This window comes from Lepidochelys kempii, chromosome 13 (assembly GCF_965140265.1).
Source record: "Lepidochelys kempii isolate rLepKem1 chromosome 13, rLepKem1.hap2, whole genome shotgun sequence".
Classification (NCBI taxonomy): domain Eukaryota; kingdom Metazoa; phylum Chordata; order Testudines; family Cheloniidae; genus Lepidochelys; species Lepidochelys kempii.
In genome coordinates, this window is record NC_133268.1 from 23,786 (window position 1) to 29,785 (window position 6,000).

Below are 6,000 nucleotides of genomic sequence, written 5' to 3' on the forward strand. Positions count from 1 at the left end.
GAGCTGTGGCTTGGTGTATGATGTGGTGCCACCGTGTTCTGTTCTGTGCCAAGTCCTCCCAGTTTGTTGGGTTGATGCCTCCCTTTTTAAAGTTTACTTTTGGCAGGTCTTCGAAGCGCTTCTGCTGCCCTCTGCGAGCCCTTCTTCCCTGACTTAACTGAGAGAAGAGTACTTGCTTCGGGAGGCGAGTGTCAGGCATACGTACACAGAGGCCAGCCCAGCAGAGTTGGTGTTTCATGACCTGCACTTCTGTACTGCTGATGTTGGCTATAGAGAGAAAGCTGATGTTAGTGCGTCGGTCTTCCCATCTGATCCTGAGAATCCTCCTGAGGCAGCGCTGCTGGAACCACTCCAGCCACTTGAGATGTCGTCTGTAGGTTACCCAGGTCTTACACCCACAGAGAAGGGTGGGGATGACAACTGCCTTGTAAACCAAGATTTTGGTGCCTGTTTGCAGATCCCTATCATTGAAGACTTGTTTGAGTAGTCTTCCAAAGGATTTCCTGACGCAGCAGATCCTGTATTCAATTTCTGTGTCAATGCTGGCTGTTTGGGAGAGGTGGCTCCCAGGGTATGGAAAATGTCCACCCTTTCCAGGGGTTCTCTGCTGATGGTGATTTGTGGAGTACAAAGAGTAGTTTGTACAGGTGAGGGCTGGTAGGGTACCTTGGTTTTCCCGATGTTGAGAGAGAGACCCAGGCTGTGATAGGCATCTGCAAAAAGAAGTAGAGTACTTTGCAGGTCGGCCTCTGTGTGTGCAAGAATGACGCATCTGCATACTGAAGGTCAGTGATGCCAATTCTCGTGATCTTAGGTTTTGTTTGGAGACGTTGAGGAGTTGACCCTCCATCCAATACTTAATTCTAATTCCAGCAGGAAGGCAATCACAGATGAGAAGCAGGATCATGGCAAGGTAAATGGAGAAGAGTGTTGGAGGAATGACACAGCCCTGCTTGACACCAGTGTGAATAATGAATGGTTCGGTCTCTTAGCCGTTGCATAGAATGGTGGCAGTCATCCCATCATGGAGTAGTCTGATGATGGAAATTAATTTCTGTGGATAGCCAAACCTATACAGCACCTTCCATAGGGCATCACGATTGGTAGAGTCCAAGGCCTTGGTTAGAATGATGAATGCCATGAACAGTTCCTGGTGTTGCTCTCTGCACTTCTCCTGAATCTGTCGTGCCACGAAGATCAAGTTGGTTGTATCTCAAAATGGCCTGAAGCCACATTGTGATTAAGGGAGGAGTTCCTTGGCAAGGGGGAGAAGACTGTTTAGTAGGATCTGGGCAAGGATGGAGAGGAGGACAGTTCCTCTGTAGTTCCCACACAAAGATTTGTCCCCTTTCTTGAACACTGTAATAATGTTAGGTTTCAGAGTAACAGCCGTGTTAGTCTGTATTTGCAAAAAGAAAAGGAGTACTTGTGGCACCTTAGAGACTAACCAATTTATTTGAGCATAAGTTTTCGTGAGCTACAGCTCACTTCATCGGATGCATACTGTGGAAACTGCAGAAGACATTATATACACAGAGACCATGAAACAATACCTCCTCCCACCCCACTCTCCTGCTGGTAATAGCTTATCTAAAGTGATCACTCTCCTTACAATGTGTATGATAATCAAGTTGGGCCATTTCCAGCACAAATCCAGGTTTTCTCACCCACCCCCCTTTCCAAAAACCACACACACAAACTCACTCTCCTGCTGGTAATAGCTTATCCAAAGTGACCATTCTCCTTACAATGTGTATGAAAATCAAGGTGGGCCATTTCCAGCACAAATCCAGGTCTTCTCACCCCCCCAACCCCACACACACAAACTCACTCTCCTGCTGGTAACAGCTCATCCAAACTGACCACTCTCCTTACAATGTGTATGATGATCAAGGTGGGCCATTTCCAGCATAAATCCATTCTTCACGGAAGTGAAGAATCAGATTGATAGAGCCAGAAGAGTTCCCAGAAGTCACCTACTACAGGACAGGCCTAACAAAGAAAATAACAGAACGCCACTAGCCGTCACCTTCAGCCCCCAACTAAAACCCCTCCAACGCATTATTAAGGATCTACAACCTATCCTGAAGGATGACCCAACACTCTCACAAATCTTGGGAGACAGGCCAGTCCTTGCCTACAGACAGCCCCCCAACCTGAAGCAAATACTCACCAACAACCACATACCACACACCAAAAACACTAACCCAGGAACCTATCCTTGCAACAAAGCCCATTGCCAACTGTGCCCACATATCTATTCAGGGGACACCATCACAGGGCCTAATAACATCAGCCACACTATCAGAGGCTCGTTCACCTGCACATCCACCAATGTGATATATGCCATCATGTGCCAGCAATGCCCCTCTGCCATGTACATTGGTCAAACTGGACAGTCTCTACGTAAAAGAATAAATGGACACAAATCAGATGTTAAGAATTATAACATTCATAAACCAGTCGGAGAACACTTCAATCTCTCTGGTCACGCAATTACAGACATGAAGGTTGCTATCTTACAACAAAAAAACTTCAAATCCAGACTCCAGCGAGAAACTGCTGAATTGGAATTCATTTGCAAATTGGATACTATTAATTTAGGCTTAAATAGAGACTGGGAGTGGCTAAGTCATTATGCAAGGTAGCCTATTTCCCCTTGTTTTTTCCTACCCCCACCCCCCTGACGTTCTGGTTAAACTTGGATTTATGCTGGAAATGGCCCACCTTGATTATCATACACATTTTAAGGAGAGTGGTCAGTTTGGATGAGCTATTACCAGCAGGAGAGTGAGTTTGTGTGTGTGGTTTTTGGAAGGGGGGGTGGGTGAGAAAACCTGGATTTGTGCTGGAAATGGCCCAACTTGATTATCATACACATTGTAAGGAGAGTGATCACTTTAGATAAGCTATTACCAGCAGGAGAGTGGGGTGGGAGGAGATATTGTTTCATGGTCTCTGTGTATATAATGTCTTCTGCAGTTTCCACAGTATGCATCCGATGAAGTGAGCTGTAGCTCACGAAAGCTTATGCTCAAATAAATTGGTTAGTCTCTAAGGTGCCACAAGTACTCCTTTTCTTTTTGTAATAATGTTGGGGTTCTTAAAGTCAGGTGGAATTTCTTCACAGGTCCAGATTTTGTTGAGGAGTTGGCAAAGTTTGCGCTGGAGCATTGTTCCATGAGCTTTAAAAACCTCAGCTGGGATACCGTCTGGACTTGGTGCCTAGTGATTTTTTGTCTGGGTGATGGCACACCGGACTTCCTCAGAAGATGAGGGAATCAGCAAGGTGTTCCATTACTGAGCTTTGTGGAAAGGACTCGATGGTGTCTTCAGAGACCATGGATTCCCGATTTAGTTGGCTCTCAAAGTGCTCCTTCCAGTTGTTTAATGGCTGCATTGTCCTTGAGGTGGAGCCACCCTGGGAATGTCATGGGGAGGAGTTGGGCCTTTGGAGCTTTTGTTGCTTGAAAGAAGCTTCTCATGTCATCCTGGTCTACAAAACCCTGGATCTCACAGGCCTTCTCTTGCCACCACTTATTTTTGATGTCACGTAGCTTCCTTTGGACTTCGTCACTGAGCAGGTGATAAGCCTCATGTTTTCATTGGTTAGAGGAATCATTTTGCCAGTTACAGAATGTAGTGTTTTTGTCAAACCAGTCTTGGTGCCGATGAGTGGAATATCCTAAAATTTCAGCACATGCACTGTGAATGGTTTTTTTAAGTTGATCCCTGTGCTCTTGAATGTCAATGATGTTATCAGGCAAGTTAGAGCAGGGGCGGGCAAACTTTTTGGCCTGAGGGCTGCATCGGGTTTCCGAAATTGCATGGAGGGCCGGTTAGGGGAGGCTGTGCCACCCCAAATAGCCAGGCATGGCCCAGCCCCCGCCCCCATCCGACCCCCCCCCCGCTTCTCACCCCCTGATGGCCCCCCTGGGACTCCTGCCCCATCCCACCCACCCCCCGCTCTCGGTCCCCTGACCGCCCCCGGACCCCCCGTCCCTAACTGCCCCCTGCTGCCCCATCGAACCTCCTTCTTGACTGCCCCCCCAGGACCCCTGCCCCATCCAACCACCCCTTCTACCTGACCACCCCCGGACCCCTCACCCCTAAACACCCCCCACCACGGCATTCAACCCCCACCCCTCCTTCCTGACTGCCCCACCGGGACCCCTGCCCTATCCACTCCCCCTGCTCCCTGTCCCCTGACTGCCCTCCTCTCCTTCCTGACTGCCTGCCTGGGGCCCCGATCATCCCCTGAACTCCCCTGCCCTCTATCCAACCCCTCTCACCCCGCTCCCTGCCCCCTTAGTGCGCTGCCTGGAGCACCGGTGGCTGGCAGAGTGGCTCCACCAGGACAGGCAGCTGCGCAGCACAGAGCACCGGGTCAGGCCGGGCTCTGCAGCCCTGCCGTCCAGAGCATTGCGCCATATGGCTGCAGGGGAGCGGGGACAGCCTCACAGGCCAGGAACTCAGGGGCTGGGCAGGATGGTCCCGCGGGCTGTAGTTTGCCCACCTTTGAGTTAGAGAGTTTCTCAAACAGGTGTGGCTGGAACATTTCACAGCTGGCTTGGTCCTGAAGTGCTTTGACGTTGTACCTCTTTCACTTAGTCTTTGGGTGTTTGCGATGTGGTGGAGCGAGCTGCAGGTACATGACTGATCAGTAGTCTGTCCAACAGTGATCAGTACCTCTCATGGCTCATGTTATACAGACATTGGCATAATCTCGAGCTCTGACTATAACATAGTCACGAAGGTGCCAGTGTTTGGACCCAGGATGTTTCCAGGTGGTCTTAAATTTGTTACTTTGCCTAAAGATGGTATTTGTGATGAGCAGGTCATGCTCCACACATTTGCTGAGGAGGAGAATACCATTGGGGGTTACATTTCCCACCCCTTTGCCTATTGTGCCGCTCCAGAGTTGGGAGTCCCATCCAACTCTGGCACTGAAATCTTGCAGGAGGATGAGTTTGTCTGCCTCAGGTGTGGCTGTGAGGACTGCATCGAGAGCGCTATTAAACTGCTCCTTGTTGTCTTCCTCATCAAGTGTTGGAGTGTATGCACGGATGACCGTGGCACATTGGTTGTTCCTGAGCTTGAGCCGAAGAGTCATGAGATGCTTGTTGATTCCCCTGGGAAGCTCCAGAAGCTGACTGGCGATCTTATTTTTGATGGCAAAGCCAATCCTGTGACTGCGTCTCTCTTCGGTGGCTTTCCTTTCCAAAAGCCTCCACTTCCATCCTCTTTTAATTGACCCTCATCAGCCCAGCAGGTCTCTCTAAGAGCTGCAATGTCAATACCCTGCGGCTGTGAAGGCGGATGAGGGTTGCAGCAGGAGGGAGGCCCCTGGTTGTCTTGGATCCCCTTGCCACTGGGTCGGGGTTTTCCTCCTGTCAAGTCTTGTGTGGTCACTGCCTGTGCACCGGTTTCCCCACGTTAAAAGATTTCACGTGCAGGCCTCTGCCAAAGGGTTCACACCCACACAAAGTCCTGCAGCAACAGAGGAGTGGCAGGGAAGACAGGAGCAGTGATCTCTGGGAGTCTTTAGTCACAACTCTGCATGCAGCCGGCAGCCATGGAACGGCCGTCTTGTGCTTGGATGAGACAGAAGTGCATTTTGGCAGCAGCACCTGTGGCTGAGCAGGCTTTTCTAGGATTCCTGCTGCTCACCCCAAATGGGGAGGGGGCTAGAAAAAGTGCCCCAGACATAGGCTGTCTCATACTCTTCCGATCTGGATGGCCACATCCGGTGGGATCACTCAACTCCACTGCCTAAACAAGAGAGAGAATAAATTTAGCCACCTGGAATGTCCGCACCCTTATGGACTCTCAGCACAGTGAATGCTCAGAAACAGAACTGCCATAATTGCCAGAGAACTGGCAAGACTCAACATTGACACTGCAGCTCACGCGTGCATGCACACACAGGCTGCAGGAGCACATGGCCTGGAATAGCCATGTTTGTCTCATTCCTCTGTAGACTCTCTTCAGAGCGCTGTG